Source organism: Penaeus vannamei, chromosome 4 (assembly GCF_042767895.1).
Source record: "Penaeus vannamei isolate JL-2024 chromosome 4, ASM4276789v1, whole genome shotgun sequence".
In the NCBI taxonomy this organism is placed as follows: Eukaryota; Metazoa; Arthropoda; class Malacostraca; order Decapoda; family Penaeidae; genus Penaeus; species Penaeus vannamei.
The window spans coordinates 11,882,448-11,907,049 of NC_091552.1; positions in this window are offsets into that span (position 1 = coordinate 11,882,448).

Sequence of the window (24,602 nt, forward strand, 5' to 3'; positions counted from 1 at the left end):
GTATATCATATATATATATATATATATATATATATATATATATATATATATATATATATATACATATATATATGTATGTATGTATATCATATATATATATATATATATATATATATATATATATATATATATATATGTATGTATATCATATATATATATGTATGTATATCATATATATATATGTATGTATATCATATATACTTTTTCAACTTTTGCTAAGGGTAACATTACCATTCCCCCCCCCCCACACACACACACAAGAGTGAAACCAGGAGTAAAAAACGTTCCTTTATTATCATACTGCCTTCCTTCGCTTACAATACCTCAAAAGATTACTCGAAAACAATAAATAAATAAATAATATGTCACACAACCGATCTTCTTGCCACAGGACGCTGGGTGGCGGAAGTCGCGCTGCCGGGAGCGTCCGAGCGATCTGCCACGCCCCCCAGCAGCGTCATCGTCAGGTCTGCCAGGTCGTTCTCCTCCTCAGCCTCCTCCAGGTCGCCTCCTGCAGCGGCCACTTCGCTGTTCCAAGCGGCCAGGTCCAGCTGCCTGTACAGGGAGTGGACAAGGATCTGCCGGAGATTCTCCTCAGGCTGACACGCCCTCGCGGCCGATCTGGACACGCCCCATTCGAGCCAGGACGTTCTAGACACGCCCACAACCCGGGATTCTGGCCTATCAAACGCCATGCCTTCACTGAAATCTCCGAAAGTTGACATGCTGAAAAGCTGGCAAAAGCGTGAGCTGTGTTCAATTAGATCTCAGTTTAGATAGATATGTGAGGTTGGTTGTGTATTTATGTATCTGTGGAGAGACTCGGTCACTGTGTTAGACTGGGTCAGGTCGGGTCAAATAGACAGATCGTTGAGGTAAACAATCTTGATCTTGAACAGAAGCACAACAACATGTAAGCAAAGAAAGGAAAACAACAACTACAGAGAAATGAAAGGAAATCGTAACGTGGCTGTTTTCTCTTCATACTGATCCTTTTCCTTGTTTATTTTCTTTCTTTCCATACAAAGGAAAATTGCACCGGTGAGGATGTGTATTTCTTTATTATTTTACATAGCCTTTATTGTTCTCATCACAGCAGCCATACCGGGAGCGCTGGACCGATCGACCACGACGTGTATCAGCGTCATCGTCAACTGGGTGAAAAAAATCAATTGTTTTTATCATACCAGTTCTTTGTTATTGAATGTGTTGGATTACATTACATGTGTTAATATTACCGCTTAGGCTTATTTTTAGAAATCATGATTGTCACTCTGTCACTGCTATTATGAGGTCATGTCAACATTTCCTTACCAAAGACTCTTTCCTTTCGTTGACCTCAGATAACTTCTTACTAACATATGAGGTTATCTTTACTACCTTTATGCATATCTAGACTTTTATCATAGATAAAGATGGTAACGTAAGCTACGTCCTCGGTATGTTTACTGTAAAGGACGGGACATAACACTCCATATATATAAATACTTGCACACACACACACACACACACACACACACACACATATATATATATGTATGTATGTATATGTATATACGTATGTACATATATATTATATGTACATATGTATGAGTGTTGCAAAGTTTTGCAACTTAAATCTACTGCTCACGCTTAGGCAAATAATTAATTCTCGCTTTTCTAGTAATCCTTCATGGTGGTGAAAATGGGGTCAAGAGGACACACCGAGGTCAGATTAATTTTATTCCAACGACCTCTGATGACCTCTACATTAATAGACCGTCTCTAATATAAACATGCAAATAGTCATTGGAGACCTCATATAAAAAATAAGATAAATGGCACACAATATGAGCAATTTTCAAACTTAACCATCCTCGACCGCCATGTTCGCGATATATATATATATATATATATATATATATATATATATATATATATATATATATACTTTTTCAACTTTTCCTAAGGTAACATTACCATTTTTCATCCCCCCCCCAAGAGTGAAACCAGGAGTAAAAAACTATCCTTTATTATCATACTGCATTCCTTCGCTTACAAAACCTCAAAAGATTACTCGAAAAAATGAACAAATAAATAAATATGTCATACAATCGATCTTCTTGTCACAGGACGCTGGGTGGCGGAAGTCGCGCTGCCGGGAGTGTCCGAGCGATCTGCCACGCCCCCCAGCAGCGTCATCGTCAGGTCTGCCAGGTCGATCTCCTCCTGAGCCTCCTCCAGGTCGCCTCCTGCAGCGGCCAGTTCCAGCTGCCTGTACAGGGAGTGGACAAGGATCTGCCGGAGATTCTCTTCAGGCTGACACGCCCTCGCGGCCGATCTGGACACGCCCCATTCGAGCCAGGATGTTCTAGACACGCCCACAACCCGGGATTCTGGCCTATCAAACGCCATGCCTTCACTGAAATCTCCGAAAGTTGTCATGCTGAAAAGCTGGCAAAAGTGTGAGCTGTGTTCAGTTAGATCTGTTTAGTTAGATATGTGAGCTGTGTGAGGTTGGTTGTGTATTTATGTATCTGTGAAGACACTCGGTCACTGTGTTACACTGGGTCAGGTCGGGTCAAATAGATAGATCGTTGAGGTAAACAATTTTGATCTTGAACACAAGCACAACAACATGTAAGCAAAGAAAGGAAAACAACAACAGAGAAATGAAAGGAAATCGTAACGTTTCGAACTTGTCATGAGATCCTCATCAGACTAATTAACCGATATGGAATACGAGCTCGAAAGCCAACGAATCAATTGAATTTATTATGACTGTTTTCTCTTCATACTGATCCTTTTCTCATTTTTTTCTTGTCTTTCCATATATAGGAGAATTGCACCGCCGAGGATGTGTATTTCTTTATTATGTATTTCATCGGCAACTGGGTGAAAAAAATAATTGTTTTTTCTCGTACCATTTCTTTGTTATTAAATGTGATGGATTACGTGACATGTCTGTTTTTATTGATATGTCTTGCATATCTGAGAAATACATTGCAATAGTATTTTTGACATCTCTATGATAACATTTACTCAGTTTTGATTATAACGTCCAGACTTAGTGTTATCTATAATGTATTTATCTTACCTATTGTTAGTTATCGTGTGTAGGAATACATGAGACTTCTTATCTTAATTGCTACATCGTATATATCTGAGAGATATATTGATCACACTTATCTCAGTGATGCTATTCACCGCTCAGGCTTATTGTTATGTCACTACTATTATGAGGTCAGCCAACATACCCTTACCGAAGGCTCTTTCCTTCCGTTGACCTCAGATAACTTCTTATATGAGGTTATCTGTACTACCTTTATACATATCTAGACTTTTATCATAGATAAAGATGGTAACGTAAGCTACGTCATCGGTGTGTTTACTGCAAAGCACGGGACATAACACTCCATATATATAAATACATGCACACAACGCATATATATATATATATATATATATATATATATATATATATATATATATATATATATATATATATATATATATACGTATGTACATATATATTATATATACATGTATATGTGTGTGTTGCAAAGTTTTGCAACTTAAATCTACTGCTCACGCTTAGGCAATAATTCATTCTCGTTTGAAAGAATCCTTCATGGTGGTGAATATGGGGTCAAGAGGACACACCGAGGTCAGATTAATTTTATTCCGACGACCTCTACATTAATAGACCGTCTCTAGTATAAACATACAAATAGTCATTGGAGACCTCATCTCAAAAAATATGATAAATGGCACACAATATGAGCAATTTCCAAACTTAACCATCCTCGACCGCCATGTTCGCGAAATATAAATATAAATATATATATATATATATATATATATATATATATATATATATACTTTTTCAACGTTTACTAAGGGTAACATTACCATTTTCCACCCCCCCCCCCCCACAAGAGTGAAACCAGGAGTAAAAAACGATCCTTTATTATCAAACTGCATTCCTTCGCTTACAATACCTCAAAAGATTACTCAAAAAATGAACAAATGAATAAATAAAATGTCACACAACCGATCTTCTTGCCACAGGACGCTGGGTGGCGGAAGTCGCGCTGCCGGGAGTGTCCGAGCGATCTGCCACGCCCCCCAGCAGCGTCATCGTCAGGTCTGCCAGGTCGTTCTCCTCCTCAGCCTCCTCCAGGTCGCCTCCTGCAGCGGCCACTTCGCTGTTCCAAGCGGCCAGTTCAAGCTGCCTGTACAGGGAGTGGACAAGGATCTGCCGGAGATTCTCCTCAGGCTGACACGCCCTCGCGGCCGATCTGGACACGCCCCATTCGAGCCAGGATGTTCTAGGCACGCCCACAAACCGGGATTCTGGCCTATCAAACGCCATGCCTTCACTGAAATCTCCGAAAGTTGTCATGCTGAAAAGCTGGCAAAAGTGTGAGCTGTGTTCAGTTAGATCTCAGTTTAGTTACGATATGTGAGCTGTGTGAGGTTGGTAGTGTTTTTATGTGTCTGTGGAGAGACTCGGTCATCGCGTTACACTGGGTCAGGTCGGGTCAAACAGACAGATCGTTGAGGTAAACAATTTTGATGAACACAAACGCAGCAATATGTAAACAAAGAAAGGAAAACAGCCACTTCAGAGAAATGAAAGGAAATCGTAACGTTTCGAACTTGTCGAGAGATCCTCATCAGACTATTGAAATAACCGAAATGGAAAACGAGCTCGAAAAGCAACAAATTCACTTAATTTACTAGTGTCTATTTTCTCTTCATACTGATCCTTTTCTCAGTTTTTTCTTGTCTTTCCATATACATGAGAATTGCACCGGTGAGGATGTGCATTTCTTTTATTACACTAAATAGCCTTTATTGTTCTCATCACAGCAGCCATACCGGGAGCGCTGGATCGATCGACCACGACGTGTATCAACGTCATCGGCAACTGGGTTAAAAAATCAATTGTTTTTATCGTACCAGTTCTTTGTTATTGAATGTATTGGATTACGTGACATGTCTTAATATTACCGCTTAGGCTTATTGTTAGAAATCATGATTGTCACTCTGTCACTACTATTATGAGGTCATGTCAACATACCTTTACCGAAGACTCTTTCCTTCCGTTGACCTCAGATAACCTTACTAATATATGAAGTTATCTTTACTACCTTTACACATATCTAGACTTTTATCTCTGTGTGTACTACAAAGCACGTAACATAACATTCTATATGTATAAATGTACACACATCGTCAGGTCTGCTAGGTCGTTCTCCTGAGCCTCCTCCAGGTCGCCTTCTGCATATACGTATACACTCATGTATACTTATATGTACATATATATGTGGATAAATCTTGGTTTATATACCAAATAGATCTATTGCTCACGCAAAAAAATTCATTCGCTTTTGAAATAATCTTTCAAAGTGGTGAATATGGGGTCAGGAGGACACACCGAGGTCAGATGATTTTTCTCCCGACGACCTCTATATTAATAAACTCTCTAGTATAATCTTATGCAAACAGTCATAGGAGACTTCATATGAAAAAAATAAGATAGATGGCACACAATATCAGCAATTTCCAAGCATACCAACATCCTCGACCGCCTTATTCGAGAATATATATATATACATTTACTAAGGGTAACATTACCATTTTTCATCCCCCCCCCCCCACAAGAGTGAAACCAGGAGTAAAAAACGATCCTTTATTACCATACTGCATTCCTTCGCTTACAATACCTCAAAAGATTACTCGAAAAAATAAATAAATAGATAAATAATATGTCACACAACCGATCTTCTTGCCACAGGACGCTGGGTGGCGGAAGTCGCGCTGCCGGGAGTGTCCGAGCGATCTGCCACGCCCCCCAGCAGCGTCATCGTCAGGTCCGCCAGGTCGTTCTCCTCCTGAGCCTCCTCCAGGTCGCCTCCTGCAGCGGCCACTTCGGTGTTCCAAGCGGCCAGTTCCAGCTGCCTGTACAGGGAGTGGACAAGGATCTGCCGGAGATTCTCCTCAGGCTGACACACCCTCGCGGCCGATCTGGACACGCCCCATTCGAGCCAGGATGTTCTAGACACGCCCACAACCCGGGATTCTGGCCTATCAAATGCCATGCCTTCACTGAAATCTCCGAAAGTTGTCATGGTGAAAAGCTGGCAAAAGTGTGAGCTGTGTTCAGTTAGATCTCAGTTTAGTTAGATATGTGAGCTGTGTGAGGTTAGTTGTGTATTTATGTATCTGTGAAGACACTCGGTCACTGCGTTAGACTGGGTCAGGTCGGGTCAAATAGACAGATCGTTGAGGTAAACACTTTTGATGAACACAAACGCAGCAACATGTAAGCAAAGAAAGGAAAACCGCCACTATAAAGAAATGAAAGGAAATCGTAACGTTTCCAACTTGTCGAGAGATCCACATCATAACCGAAATGGAATACGATCTCGAAACGCAACGAATCAATTTCATTTATTATTATGACTGTTTTCTCTTCATACTGGTCCCTTTCTCAGTTTTTTTCTTTCTTGTCTTTCCATATAAAGGAGAATTGCACCGGTGAGAATGTGTATTTCTTCATTGCAATGAATAGTTTTATTCTAATCACAACCATAAATCAGGAGCGCTGGACCGATCGACCACAACGTGTATCATCGTCATCGTCAACTGGATGAAAAAAAAGTTTTTATCTTACCAATTCTTTGTTATCAAATGAGCTGGATTACGTGACATGCATTTTTTTCTAATTGATACGTCTTATGTATCTGAGAAATACATAATGGTATTTCTCACATTTGTCTCTATGATAATATTCACTCAGTTTTGATTATAACGTTCAGACAGCGTAATCTATAATGTATTTATCTTACCTATTGTTAGTTATGAAGACTGTTGGAATACGTGAGACGTCTTATCTTAATTGCTACATCTTATATATCTGAGAGATCACAATGATCTCAGTGATGATATTCACTGTTTTAATATGATCTGCTCAGGTCTTAATATTACCGCTCAGGCTTATTGTTATAAAACATAATTGTCACCCTGTCACTACTATTATGAGGTCATGCCAACATACCCTTACCGAAGACTCTTTCCTTCCGTTGACCTTAGATAACCTCTTATTAATATATGAGGTTATCTGTACTACCTTTATAATATCTAGACTTTTATTATAGATAGAGAGGGTAACGCGGGCTACTTCCTCAGTGTGTTTACTGCAAAGTACATTTCATTAAGGGGAACATTACCATTTTTCAACCCCCCCCCCACAAGAGTGAAACCAGGAGTAAAAAACGATCCTTTATTATCATACTGCATTCCTTCGCTTACAATACCTCAAAAGATTACTCGAAAAAATGAACAAATAAATAAATAATATGTCACACAACCGATCTTCTTGCCACAGGACGCTGGGTGGCGGAAGTCGCGCTGCCGGGAGTGTCCGAGCGATCTGCCACGCCCCCCAGCAGCGTCATCGTCAGGTCTGCCAGGTCCTTCTCTTCAGCCTCCTCCAGGTCGCCTCCTGCAGCGGCCACTTCGGTGTTCCAAGCGGCCAGTTCCAGCTGCCTGTAAAGGGAGTGGACAAGGATCTGTCGGAGATTCTCCTCAGGCTGACACGCCCTCGCCCCCGCTCTGGACACGCCCCATTCGAGCCAGGACGTTCTAGACACGCCCACAACCCGGGATTCTGGCCTATCAAACGCCATGCCTTCACTGAAATCTCCGAAAGTTGTCATGCTGAAAAGCTGGCAAAAGTGTGAGCTGTGTTCAGTTAGATCTCAGTTTAGTTAGATATGTGAGCTGTGTGAAGTTGGTTGTGTATTTATGTATCTGTGGAGAGACTCGGTCACTGTGTTAGACTGGGTCAAGTCGGGTCAAATAGACAGATCGTTGAGGTAAACACTTTTGATGAACACAAACCCAGCAACATGTAAGCAAAGAAAGGAAAACAGCCACCAGAGAAATAAAAAGGATATCGTAACGTTTCGAACTTGTTGAGAGATCCTCATCAGACTAATGAAACAACCGAAAAGGAAAACAATCTCGAAGCGCAACGAATCAATTTCATTTATTATTATTCTCTTCATACTGATCCTTTTCTGTTTTTTTTTTCTTATCTTTCCATATAAAGGAGAATTACACCGGTGAGAATGTGTATTTCTTCATTGCAATGAATAGTTTTATTGTTCTAATCACAACCATAAATCAGGAGTGCTGGACCGATCGATCACGACGTGTATCAGCGTCATCGTCAACTGGATGAAAAAAAAAGTTTTTATCTTACCAATTCTTCGTTATCAAATGAGCTGGATTACGTGACATGCATTTTTTTCTAATTGATACGTCTTATGTATCTGAGAAATACATTACAATAGTATTTTTCACATTTGTGTCTATGATAACATTTACTCAGTTTTGATTATAACGTTCAGACTTAGTGTAATCTATAATGTATTTATCTTACCTATTGTTAGTTTTGAAGACTTGGAATACGTGAGAAGTCTTATCTTAATTGCTACATCTTAGAGATCACAATGATCTCAGTGATGATATTCACTGTTTTGATATGATCTGCTCAGGTCTTAACATTACCGCTCAGGCTTATTGTTATAAAACATGATTGTCACTACTAATATGAGGTCATATCAACATACCTTTACCGAAGACTCTTTCCTTCCGTTGACCTTAGATAACTTCTTACTAATATATGAGGTTATCTGTACTACCTTTATACATATCTAGACTTTAATCATAGATAGAGACGGTAACGTAGGCTACCTCCTCTGTGCGTGTACTACAAAGCATGTAGCATAACATTAATTTCCTTCCGACGACCTCTGCATTAATAGACTGTTTCAATAAACTTATGCAAATACTCATAGGAAACCTCATATAAAAAAATAAGATAGATGGCACACACACACACAATATATATATATATATATATATATATATATATATATATATATATATACTTTTTAAACTTTTATTAAGGGTAACATTACCATTTTTCAACCCCCCCCCCACAAGAGTGAAACCAGGAGTAAAAAACGATCATTTATTATCATACTGCATTCCTTCGCTTACGATACCTCAAAGATTACTCGAAAAACAAGAACAAAATAATGATAATAATAAAAATATGTCACACAACCGATCTTCTTGCCACAGGACGCTGGGTGGCGGAAGTCGCGCTGCCGGGAGTGTCCGAGCGATCTGCCACGCCCCCCAGCAGCGTCATCGTCAGGTCTGCCAGGTCGTTCTCCTCCTGAGCCTCCTCCAGATCGCCTCCTGCAGCGGCCACTTCGCTGTTCCAAGCGGCCAGTTCCAGCTGCCTGTACAGGGAGTGGACAAGGATCTGCCGGAGATTCTCCTCAGGCTGACATGCCCTCGCGGCCGATCTGGACACGCCCCATTCAAGCCATGACCCTGTAGACACGCCCACAACCCGGGATTCTGGCCTATCAAACGCCATGCCTTCACTGAAATCTCCGAAAGTTGTCATGCTGAAAAGCTGGCAAAAGTGTGAGCTGTGTTCAGTTAGATCTCAGTTTAGTTAGATATGTGAGCTGTGTGAGGTTGGTTGTGTATTTATGTATCTGTGGAGAGACTCGGTCACCGCGTTACACTGGGTCAGGTCGGGTCAAATAGACAGATCGTTGAGGTAAACACTTTTGATCTTGAACACAAACGCAGCAACATGTAAACAAAGAAAGGAAATAGCCACAATAGAGAAATGAAAGGAAATCGTAACGTTTCCAACTTGTCGAGAGAACCTCATCAGACTAATGAAATAACCGAAATGGAAAACGATCTCGAAACGCAATGAATGAATTTCATTTATTATTATGACTGTTTTCTCTTCATACTGATCCTTTTCTGTTTATTCTTGTTTTTCCATATAAAGGAGAATTGAACCGGTGAGGATGTGTATTTTTTCATTGCAATGAATAGTTTTATTGTTCTAATCACAACCATAAATCAGGAGCGCTGGACCGATCGACCACAACGTGTATCACGTATGGTATATTACCATTACTATAATTTTTACTGCTATTATCATTATTATTACTATCATTATTATCATTGTTGTTATTAGTAGTAGCAGCAGCATTATTATTACTGTTATTATTCTTATTAGCATCATTATCGTCTGTGCTATCATTACCGTTATCATTATTTTCATCATTATTATTATCAGCATCACGATTAATATTATTATTATCATTATTCTTGTTATTCATTATCATTCCTAATGATAATGATATTATTATCATTACTATTACTATTATCAGGGTATTAATGATATTTTATTACTATTATTATCGTTATCATTATGATTGCTTTTTAATCACCCATGCAACATTGAAAGAGACAGAAACCATGTGAGTTAAAATAACATTCTTTATTATCAATCTGTATTCAGTCAAAATCTCAAAAATTATATCTATCCACAGAATATATCCTTCGTCACACAACCGATCTTCTTGCCACAGGACGCTGGGTGGCGGAAGTCGCGCTGCCGGGAGCGTCCGAGCGATCTGCCACGCCCCCCAGCAGCGTCATCGTCAGGTCTGCCAGGTCGTTCTCCTCCTGAGCCTCCTCCAGGTCGCCTCCTGCAGCGGCCACTTCGATGTTCCAAGCGGCCAGTTCCAGCTGCCTGTACAGGGAGTGGACAAGGATCTGCCGGAGATTCTCCTCAGGCTGACACGCCTTCGCGGCCGATCTGGACACGCCCCATTCGAGCCAGGACGTTCTCGATACGCCCACAACCTGTGCCACTGGCGTCTCATAAGGCATACTCGTAGTGAGTTCCATGACAGATGAGGTGATTTCGCAACAGTTCCACAGCTGGGAATGCATCGCCACGTGCGGTGATGTCTGCTCTTAAAGCCTCGTGGCCATTCGGACTGTCGGCGAGGGTCATCTCAGGTCAGCTGGAATTGATTTCTACTGCTGTGGCTGATGCTAACCGCAACTTTGGTTAGCTTAATTATTTATAATGTTGACACCATTGATATTATCATTATCATATTCATTGGCTTCATAATTATTATTATTGTCATTACTAAGGTGGCTCATCTTTACTGTGGTAGCTTTATCATTTTTCCTGATTATCGGTATCATTATTAGCATTTTTATCATTATTATTATGATAATGAAGGTAATGATAATGATAATAATAATGTTTATAATTATCAATATCATTATCATTATTCTCTCTGTCATTTTGATTCTCAAGATCACTTTTATTGTTGTTATTATTATATATTACTAATTGATATTATTACTGTCATCATTATCACTATTTTTACCACTATTTTTACCACTATTATTACCACTATCATTACAACTATTATTACCACTATTATTACCACTATCATTAGCACTATTATTGTTATCACTATTATCATCACTATTAGCATCGCTATTATTATTATCGGTACCATTATCACTATTATTATCACTATGATTATCACTCTGATTATCGCTATTATCATTAATATCATTATTACTATTACTATAATTTTTATTACTATTACCATTATTATTATTATCATCATTATCATTGTTATTATTAGTAGTAACATTACTATTATTATTTCTGTTATTATTGTTGTTAGCATCATTATCGTCTGTACTATCATTACCGTCATCATTATTATCATTATTTTCATCATCATTATTATTATTATCAGCATCACGATTATTATCATTACCATTATCATTATTCTTGTCGTTGTTCATATCTTGAATATTATAATTTTTACTATTATCCTTAATAATGATAATGATATTATTATTGTTACTATTATCATGGTATTAATAGTGATAGTTTTACTACTATTATTATCATTATCATGATTGCTTTTTAATCACCTATGCAGCATTGAAAAAATAGCAGAAACCATGTGAGTTAAAATATTCTTTATTATCGTACTGCAATCAGTCATTAGTCATAATCTCAAAAAATTATATCTAATCCACAGAAGATATAACCTCTTTCACACAACCGATCTTCTTGCCACAGGACGCTGGGTGGCGGAAGTCGCGCTGCCGGGAGTGTCCGAGCGATCTGCCACGCCCCCCAGCAGCGTCATCGTCAGGTCTGCCAGGTCGTTCTCCTCCTGAGCCTCCTCCAGGTCGCCTCCTGCAGCGGCCACTTCGCTGTTCCAAGCGGCCAGTTCCAGCTGCCTGTACAGGGAGTGGACAAGGATCTGCCGGAGATTCTCTTCAGGCTGACACGCCCTCGCGGCCGATCTGGACACGCCCCATTCGAGCCAGGACGTTCTCGACACGCCCACAACCTGAGCCACTGGCGTTTCTGAAGGCATGCTCGTAGTGACTTCCATGGCAGATGAGGTGATTTCGCAACAGTTCCACAGCTGGGAATGCATCGCCACGTGCGGTGATGTCTGCTCTTAAAGCCTCGTGGCCATTCGGACTGTCGGCGAGGGTCATCTCAGGTCAGCAGGAATTGCACCGCTAAGGCTGTGGCTCATAACCGCAACTCTGGGTAACTTTATTATTATTCATAATGTTAACACTATTGATATTATCATTAACATATTCAATGGCTTTATCATTAATATTATTATTCTAATTACTAAGGTGGCTCATCTTTCCAATGGTCGCTTTATCGTTCTTTAAGATATGATTATCATTATTGATGTCATCACCATCCTGATTATTGGTATCATTATTAGCATCATTATCATTATGATAATGGTCATGATAATGATAATAGTAATGTTTATAATTATCAATATCATCATTAGCATTATTCTCTTTGTCATTTTCATTCTCAAGATCACTACTATTATTATAGTTGTTATTATTATATATTACTAACTAATATCATCAATGTTGTCATTATTATTGCTATTATCATTATCACTATTATTATCACTATAATTATCACTATCCTTTTCACTATAATTATCACTATTAATGTTATCACTATTAATATTATCACTATTAATGTTATCACTATTAATGTTATCACTATTAATGTTATCACTATTAATGTTATCACTATTAATGTTATCACTATTAATGTTATCACTATTAATGTTATCACTATTAATGTTATCACTATTAATGTTATCACTATTAATGTTATCACTATTAATGTTATCACTATTAATGTTATCACTATTAATGTTATCACTATTAATATTATCACTATTAATGTTATCACTATTAATGTTATCACTATTAATATTATCACTATTAATGTTATCACTATTAATGTTATCACTATTAATGTTATCAATATTATTGTTATCAATATTATTATCACTATTATTATTATCGCTATTATCATTATCACTATTATTATTATCGCTATTATTATTATCACTATTATTATTATCGCTATTATTATTATCGCTATTATTATTATCACTATTATTATTATCACTATTATTATTATCACTATTATTATTATCACTATTATTATTATCACTATTATTATTATCACTATTATTATTATCACTATTATTATTATCACTATTATTATTATCACTATTATCATTATCACTATTATTATTATCGCTATTATTATTATCACTATTATTATCATCAATATCATTATTACCATTACTATAATTCTTATTACTATTATCATTATTATTACTATCATTATTATCATTGTTATTATTAGTAGTAGCAGTATTATTATTATTACTGTTATTATTCTTATTAGCATCATTATCGTCTGTACTATCATTACCGTTATCATTATTTTCATCCTTATTATTATCAGCATCACGATTAATATTATTACTATTATCATTATTCTTGTTATTCATATCATATTATAATTTTTACTATCATTATCATTAATAATGATAATGATATTATTATTACTATTACTATTATCAGGGTATTAATGATATTTTATTACGATTATTATCGTTATCATTATGATTGCTTTTTAATCACCCATGCAACATTGAAAGCGACAGAAACCATGTGAGTTAAAATAACATTCTTGATTATCATACTGTATTCAGTCAAAATCTCAAAAATTATATCCACGGAATATATATCCGTCACACAACCGATCTTCTTGCCACGGGACGCTGGGTGGCGGAAGTCGCGCTGCCGGGAGTGTCCGAGCGATCTGCCACGCCCCCCAGCAGCGTCATCGTCAGGTCTGCCAGGTCGTTCTCCTCCTGAGCCTCCTCCAGGTCGCCTCCTGCAGCGGCCACTTCGCTGTTCCAAGCGGCCAGTTCCAGCTGCCTGTACAGGGAGTGGACAAGGATCTGCCGGAGATTCTCCTCAGGCTGACACGCCCTCGCCCCCGATCTGGACACGCCCCATTCGAGCCAGGACGTTCTAGACACGCCCACAAGATGAGCCACTGCCGTTTCTGAAGTCATGCTCGTAGTGACTTCCATGGCAGATGAGGTGATTTCGCAACAGTTCCACAGCTGGGAATGCATCGCCACGTGCGGTGACGTCTGCTCTTAAAGCCTCGTGGCCATTCGGACTGTCGGCGAGGGTCATCTCAGGTCAGCAGGAATTGCACTGCGAAGGCTGCGGCTGATGCTAATAGTAACTCTAGGCAGCCTTATTATTATTCATAATGTTGACACTATTGATATTATCTATCATATTCATTGACTTCATTATTGATATTATTCTCATTACTAAGGTGGCTTACCTTAACTATGGTCGCTTTATCATTTTTTAAGATATGATTATCATTATTGATGTCATCACCATCCTGATTATCGGTAATTACTATTAGCATTATCATCATGATAATGAAGGTGATGATAATGATAATGGTAATGTTTAAAATTGTCAATATCATCATCATTAGCATTATTCTCTTTGTCATTTTGATTCTCAAGATCACTATTATTATTATTATTATTATATATTATTGAATATTATTACTGTTGTCATTATTGTTATTATTATCACTATTATTACCACTATCATTGTTAACACTATTGTTATCGATATTGTTATAACTATTATTATCATTTTTATTATCACTATTAGCGTCACTATTATTATTATCGGTATTATTATTATCGTTATTATTATCGTTATTATTATCGTTATTATTATCGGTATTATTATCGGTATTATTATCGGTATTATCATCATCGCTATTATCATTATAGATATTATTATTATCGGTATTTTTATCGCTATTATTTTTATCGCTATTATTTTTATCGCTATTATTTTTATCGCTATTATTTTTATCGCTATTATTTTTATCGCTATTATTTTTATCGCTATTATTATCACTATTATTATCACTATGATTATCACTATGATTATCACTATCATTAGTAGTATTATTATTATCATTACTATAATTGTTATTATTAGTAGTAGCAGTATTATTATTAGTAGTAGTAGCAGTATTATTATTATTACTGTTATTATTATTATTAGCATTATTATCGTCTGTACTATCATTACCGTTATTATCATTATTATTATCATTATTTTCATCTTTATCATTATTATTATCAGCATCACGATTATTATTATTACTATTATCATTATTCTTGTCGTCATTCATATCATGGATATTATAATTTTTCCTATTATTATCATTAATAATATTATTATTATTATTATCATACTATTAATAATGATTATATTTTTACTATTATTATCATTATCATCATGATGATTGCTTTTTAATCACCCATGCAACATAACAGAAACCATATGAGTTGACATAACATTCTCTATTATCATACTGTAATCAGTCATTAGTCAAAATCTCAAAAAATTATATCTAATGCACAGAATATATCCTTCGTCACACAACCGATCTTCTTGGAAGAGGACGCTGGGTGGCGGAAGTCGCGCTGCCGGGAGCGTCCGAGCGATCTGCCACGCCCCCCAGCAGCGTCATCGTCAGGTCTGCCAGGTCGATCTCCTCCTGAGCCTCCTCCAGGTCGCCTCCTGCAGCGGCCACTTCGGTGTTCCAAGCGGCCAGTTCCAGCTGCCTGTACAGGGAGTGGACAAGGATCTGCCGGAGATTCTCCTCAGGCTGACACGCCCTCGCCCCCGATCTGGACACGCCCCATTCGAGCCAGGACGTTCTCGACACGCCCACAACCTGAGCCACTGGCGTTTCTGAAGGCATGCTCGTAGTGACTTCCATGGCAGATGAGGTGATTTCGCAACAGTTCCACAGCTGGGAATGCATCGCCACGTGCGGTGATGTCTGCTCTTAAAGCCCCGTGGCCATTCGGACTGTCGGCGAGGGTCATCTCAGGTCAGCAGGAATTGCACTTCTACTGCGGGGGCTGATAATAATAACCTTTGGTAGCCTTGTTATTATTCATTATTGTGATTATCGGCATCTTCCTTAACATTATTGTTATCATTATCATTATGTTAACGAAGATGATGATAATTAGAATAGTAATTATTGTTATCATCAATATTAGTATCATTATCATCATAATAAGTATCATTATCATCATAATAAGTATCATTATCATCATAATAAGTATCATTATCATCATAATAAGTATCATTATCATCATAATAAGTATCATTATAATCATCATTTTCATAATAGATATCATTATGATCATTATTATCCTAATAAATAACATTATAATCATCATTATCATAATAAATATCATTATAATCATTATCATAATGATAATTACCATTATCATTTTCATTACTATGTTAATTATTGTTATTGTTAGAATTGTGATAATCATTATTAGGATTACGATGATAATATTATGATAAATATAATTATTAGAATTATTCTCTTTTTTATTCTCAGCCTCAAGATCAACATTATCATTATCATTATTACAATCATTATTGCTATTGCGATTATTATTTTTATTATTACTGTTATTATCATTGTTAGTATTGTTAGTATCATCATTATTACTATCATTGATATCGTTATTACGAATTATTATTGCTATCATCATCATTATGACTATCACTGATATTGTTATTGCTATTATTATTATCGCTATTATTATTATAAACCATTATTGTTACAATTATTATCATTAGCATCATTATCGTCTTTACTAATATTGCTGTTACTGTTATTATCATTATTATTATCCTCATCATTATCAGCGTCACCATTATTATTATTGCTATTTTCATTACTCTTCTCGTCATTGACATCATGATTATTATCATTTCTACTATCATTTTCATCAATAATGATGATATGTTTACTACTATTATTATCATTATGATAATGGTATCAGTCTTTATTATCACCACCGTTATCATTATGAATCTTTTTCATTTATAATAAAAATGACATTATCACTGTCATTATCATTAATAATCATAGCAATAATCATTATGATAATAACTATCATGACATTAGTATTTATTGTTATTATCTTTATCATGATTACTTTTTAATTACGCATGCAGCACTGAAAGAGTAACTGAAACCGTATGAGTAAAATAACATTCTTTATTATCAATCTTTATTCAGGAGCTTGGCAAAATCTCAAAAAAATTATATAATTCACAAAATATATAAACCTTTGTCACATCGATCTTCTTGCCACAGGACGCTGGGTGGCGGTCGTCGCGCTGCCGGGAGTGTCCGAGCGATCTGCCACGCCCCCCAGCAGCGTCATCGTCAGGTCTGCCAGGTCGATCTCCTCCTCAGCCTCCTCCAGGTCGCCTCCTGCAGCGGCCACTTCGGTGTTCCAAGCGGCCAGTTCCAGCTGCCTGTACAGGGAGTGGACAAGGATCTGCCGGAGATTCTCCTCAGGCTGACACGCCCTCGCGGCCGATCTGGACACGCCCCATTCGAGCCAGGACGTTCTCGATACGCCCACAACCTGAGCCACTGGCGTCTCATAAGGCATACTCGTAGTGACTTCCATGGCAGATGAGGTGATTTCGCAACAGTTCCACAGCTGGGAATGCATCGCCACGTGCGGTGATGTCTGCTCTTAAAGCCTCGTGGCCATTCGGACTGTCGGCGAGGGTCATCTCAGGTCAGCAGGAATTGCAATTCTACTGCTGTGGCTGATACTGACAATAGCCCTGGGTCGCCTTATTTTTCATATTATTATTATTGATATTATCTTTATCATTATAGATATTATCTTTATCATTATAGATATTATCTTTATCATTATAGATATTATCTTTATCATTATAGATATTATCTTTATCATTATAGATATTATCTTTATCATTATAGATATTATCTTTATCATTATAGATATTATCTTTATCATTATAGATATTATCTTTATCATTATAGATATTATCTTTATCATTATAGATATTATCTTTATCATTATAGATATTATCTTTATCATTATAGATATTATCTTTATCATTATAGATATTATCTTTATCATTATAGATATTATCTTTATCATTATAGATATTATCTTTATCATTATAGATATTATCTTTATCATTATAGATATTATCTTTATCATTATAGATATTATCTTTATCATTATAGATATTATCTTTATCATTATAGATATTATCTTTATCATTATAGATATTATCTTTATCATTATAGATATTATCTTTATCATTATAGATATTATCTTTATCATTATAGATATTATCTTTATCATTATAGATATTATCTTTATCATTATAGATATTATCTTTATCATTATAGATATTATCTTTATCATTATAGATATTATCTTTATCATTATAGATATTATCTTTATCATTATAGATATTATCTTTACCATTATAGATATTATCTTTATCATTATTGATATTATCTTTATCATTATTGATATTATCTTTATCATTATTGATATTATATTATCATTATTGATATTATCTTTATCATTATTGATATTATCTTTATCATTATTTATATTATCTTTATCATTATTGATATTATCTTTATCATTATTGATATTATCTTTATCATTATTGATATTATCTTTATCATTATTGATATCATCTTTATCATTATTGATATCATCTTTATCATTATTGATATTATCTTTATCATTATAGATATTATCTTTACCATTATAGATATTATCTTTATCATTATAGATATTATCTTTATCATTATAGATATTATCTTTACCATTATAGATATTATCTTTATCATTATAGATATTATCTTTATCATTATAGATATTATCTTTATCATTATTGATATTATCTTTATCAGTATTGATATTATCTTTATCATTATTGATATTATCTTTATCATTATTGATATCATCTTTATCATTATTGATATTATCTTTATCATTATTGATATTATCTTTATCATTATTGATATTATCTTTATCATTATTGATATTATCTTTATCATTATTGATATTATCTTTATCATTATTGATATTATCTTTATCATTATTGATATCATCTTTATCATTATTGATATTATCTTTATCATTATTGATATTATCTTTATCATTATTGATATTATCTTTATCATTATTGATATTATCTTTATCATTATTGATATTATCTTTATCATTATTGATATTATCTTTATCATTATTGATATTATCTTTATCATTATTGATATTATCTTTATCATTATTGATATTATCTTTATCATTATTGATATTGTCTTTATCATTATTGATATTATCTTTGTCATTATCGATATTATCTTTATCATTATTGATGTTATCTTTATCATTATTGATGTTATCTTTATCATTATTGATATTATCTTTATCAATATTGATATTTATCATTATTGATATTTATCATTATTGATATTTTTCATTATTGATATTATTTTCATCATTATTGATATTATTTTCATCATTATTGATATTATTTTCATCATTATTGATATTATTTTCATCATTATTGATATTATTTTCATCATTATTGATATTATTTTCATCATTATTGATATTATTTTCATCATTATTGATATTATTTTCATCATTATTGATATTATTTTCATCATTATTGATATTATTTTCATCATTATTGATATTATTTTCATCATTATTGATATTATTTTCATCATTGTTGATATTATCTTTATCATTATTGATATTCTGTTTCATTATTGATATTATCTTTATCATTATTGATATTCTGTTTCATTATTGATATTATCATTATCATAATTAACGGTATCATTAACATTATTGTTGTCATTATCATTATAATAATGGTGATGATAAGGATAGTAATGATTATTGATATCAATATCATTATCATAATTAACGGTATCATTAACATTATTGTTGTCATTATCATTATAATAATGGTGATGATAAGGATAGTAATGATTATTGATATCAATATCATTATCATAATAATTATCATCCTAATAATTATCATACTAATTATCATCCTAATAATTTTCATCCTAATAATTATCCTAATAATTATCATCCTAATGATTACCATCATAATGATTATCATCATAATGATTATCATCATAATGATTATCATCATAATGATTATCATCATAATGATTATCATCATAATGATTATCATAATGATTATCATCATAATGATTATCATCATAATGATTATCATCATAATGATTATCATCATAATGATTATCATCATAATGATTATCATCATAATGATTATCATCATAATGATTATCATCATAATGATTATCATCATAATGATTATCATCATAATGATTATCATCATAATGATTATCATCATAATGATTATCATCATAATGATTATCATCATAATGATTATCATCATAATGATTATCATCATAATGATTATCATCATAATGATTATCATCATAATGATTATCATCATAATGATTATCATCATAATGATTATCATCATAATGATTATCATCATAATGATTATCATCATAATGATTATCATCATAATGATTATCATCATAATGATTATCATCATAATGATTATCATCATAATGATTATCATCATAATGATTATCATCATAATGATTATCATCATAATGATTATCATCATAATGATTATCATCATAATGATTATCATCATAATGATTATCATCATAATGATTATCATCATAATGATTATCATTCTAATGATTATCATCATAATGATTACCATCCTAATGATTATCATTCTAATGATTATCATCCTAATGATTATCATCCTAATAATTATCATCCTCATAATTATCATCCTAATAATTATTATCACTATTATTATCATTATCATAAGAATTATTTTCTTTCCATTCTCAAGATCACTATTAGTATTATTACTAATATTATCATAGTTACTATTGCCATTATTATTACTATTCTTATTATCATTTTTACTACTATTATTAACTTTGTTATTTTTATTATCACTACTACTATTAGCTTTTCTTATTATTATTATCATTGTTACTGTTATTAGCATCATTATCGTCTTTGATATTACTAATGGTACTGTTATTATCATTATTATTATCATTATCTTTATTAACATTGTTATCATCATGATTATGATCACCATGATTATCATTATTATTATCCGCATTATAATTATCATTACTAGTATCATTATTCTCGTCATTGACATATTGATTAATATGTTTTACTATCATTAATAATGATGATAATGATTATTAGTATCATTATTATCATCATTATTATTATCATAACTTCTACCAATATTACTACTATTATCAATGGTAATAATGATAATAATGATATTTTTACTACTATCATTATAATAATAATAATGGTTTTAGTGTTCATTCTTATTATCTTCAATGTCATCATCATTATTATCCTTATTTTGATTATTTTCAATTATAATAAAGAGATTACCATTCAAAATATAGATATCATTATCATTCATAATAATCATTATTATATTGACGATAATGATTATTACAATGGTTAGTAGTCATAGTTATTATTATCCTTATTTATTTAATTACCCCTGCAGCACTGAAAGAAAAACTGAAACCATATGAGTAAAATAACATTCTTTATTATCAATCTGTATTCAGTAGCTAGGCAAATGAATTATATACATTTCACAAAATATATAACCTTTGTCACATCGATCTTCCTGCCACAGGACGCTGGGTGGCGGAAGTCGCGCTGCCGGGAGTGTCCGAGCGATCTGCCACGCCCCCCAGCAGCGTCATCGTCAGGTCTGCCAAGTCGTTCTCCTCCTGAGCCTCCTCCAGGTCGCCTCCTGCAGCGGCCACTTCGATGTTCCAAGCGGCCAGTTCCAGCTGCCTGTACAGGGAGTGGACAAGGATCTGCCGGAGATTCTCCTCAGGCTGACACGCCCTCGCCCCCGATCTGGACACGCCCCATTCGAGCCAGGACGTTCTCGATACGCCCACAACCTGAGCCACTGGCGTCTCATAAGGCATACTCGTAGTGAGTTCCATGACAGATGAGGTGATTTCGCAACAGTTCCACAGCTGGGAATGCATCGCCACGTGCGGTGATGTCTGCTCTTAAAGCCTCGTGGCCATTCGGACTGTCGGCGAGGGTCATCTCAGGTCAGCAGGAATTGCACTTCTACTGCGGGGGCTGATGCTAACCGCAACTTTGGTTAGTTTTATTATCATTCATAATGTTATCATTATGTTAACGAAGATGATGATAATTAGAATAGTAATGATTGTCATCATCAATATTAGTATCATTATCATTATCATCATAATAAGTATCATTATAATCATTATTTTCATAATAGATATCATTATGATCATTATTATCATAATAAATAACATTATAATCATTATTATCCTAATAAATAACATTATAATCATCATTATCATAATAAATATAATTATAATCATTATCATCATTATGATGATAATTATCGTAATGATAATTACCATTATCATTTTCATTACTATGTTAATTATTGTTATTGTTAGAATTGTGATAATCATTATTAGGATTACGATGATAATATTATGATAAATATAATTATTAGAATTATTCTCTTTTTTATTCTCAGCCTCAAGATCAACATTATCATTATCATTATTACAATCATTATTGCTATTGCGATAATTCTTTTAGTATTACTATTATTATCATTGTTATTATTGTTAGTATCATCATTATTACTATCACTGATATCGTTATTATTATTATTATTATTATTATTATTATTATTATTATTATTGCTATCATCATCATTATTACTGTCACTGATATTGTTATTGCTATTATTATTATCGCTATTATTATTATTACCATTATTGTTACAATTATTATCATTAGCATCATTATCGTCATTACTAATATTGCTGTTACTGTTATTATCATTATTATTATCCTCATCATTATCAGCATCATCATTATCATTATCAGCGTCACCATTATTATTATTGCTATTTTCATTACTCTTGTCGTCATTGACATCATGATTATTATCATTTCTACTATCATTATCATCAATAATGATGATATTTTTACTACTATTATCATCATTATGGTAATGATAATGGTATTGGTCTTTATCATCACCACCGTCATCATTATGAATCTTTTTCATTTATAATAAAAATGACATTACTACTGTCATTATCATTAATAATCATAGCAATAATCATTATGATAATAACTATCATGACATTAGTATTTATTGTTATTATCTTTATCATGATTACTTTTTTAATTACCCATGCAGCACTGAAAGAGTAACTGAAACCGTACGAGTAAAATAATATTCTTTATTATCAATCTTTATTCATGAGCTTGGCAAAATCTCAAAAAATATATATATAATTCACAAAATATATAACCTTTGTCACATAGATCTTCTTGCAACAGGACGCTGGGTGGCGGTCGTCGCGCTGCCGGGAGTGTCCGAGCGATCTGCCACGCCCCCCAGCAGCGTCATCGTCAGGTCTGCCAGGTCGATCTCCTCCTGAGCCTCCTCCAGGTCGCCTCCTGCAGCGGCCACTTCGGTGTTCCAAGCGGCCAGTTCCAGCTGCCTGTACAGGGAGTGGACAAGGATCTGCCGGAGATTCTCCTCAGGCTGACACGCCCTCGCCCCCGATCTGGACACGCCCCATTCGAGCCAGGACATTCTAGACACGCCCACAAGATGAGCCACTGGCGTTTCTGAAGGCATGCTCGTAGTGACTTCCATGGCAGATGAGGTGATTTCGCAACAGTTCCACAGCTGGGAATGCATCGCCACGTGCGGTGATGTCTGCTCTTAAAGCCTCTGGTAATTCGGACTGTCGGCGAGGGTCATCTCAGGTCAGCAGGAATTGCACTGCTCTAAGGCTGTGGCTGATGGCAACCGCAACTCTGGGTACTTTTATTATTATTACTAACATTATTATCATGATTCACGGCATCATTAACATTATTGTTATTATTACTATGACGGTGATGATAATAAAGATGATAATGATAACAGTAGTGATTATTTTCATCAATACTATTATTAGTGTTGTTGTTATCATTATCATAGTTATCATTTTTTATTATCATCATTATCATTATCATTATTATTGTTATTGTTATTATTAGTATCAGTATTATTATTGTTATTATTGTTATCATCATTATTGTAATTATTATAATGGTTAATTATTGTTACTATTATAATGGTTAATCATTGTTGCTATTATAATGGTTATTTATTGTTACTATTATAAAGTTTAATTATTGTTACTATTATAAAGTTTGATTATTGTTACTATTATAATTAATTATTGTTACTAT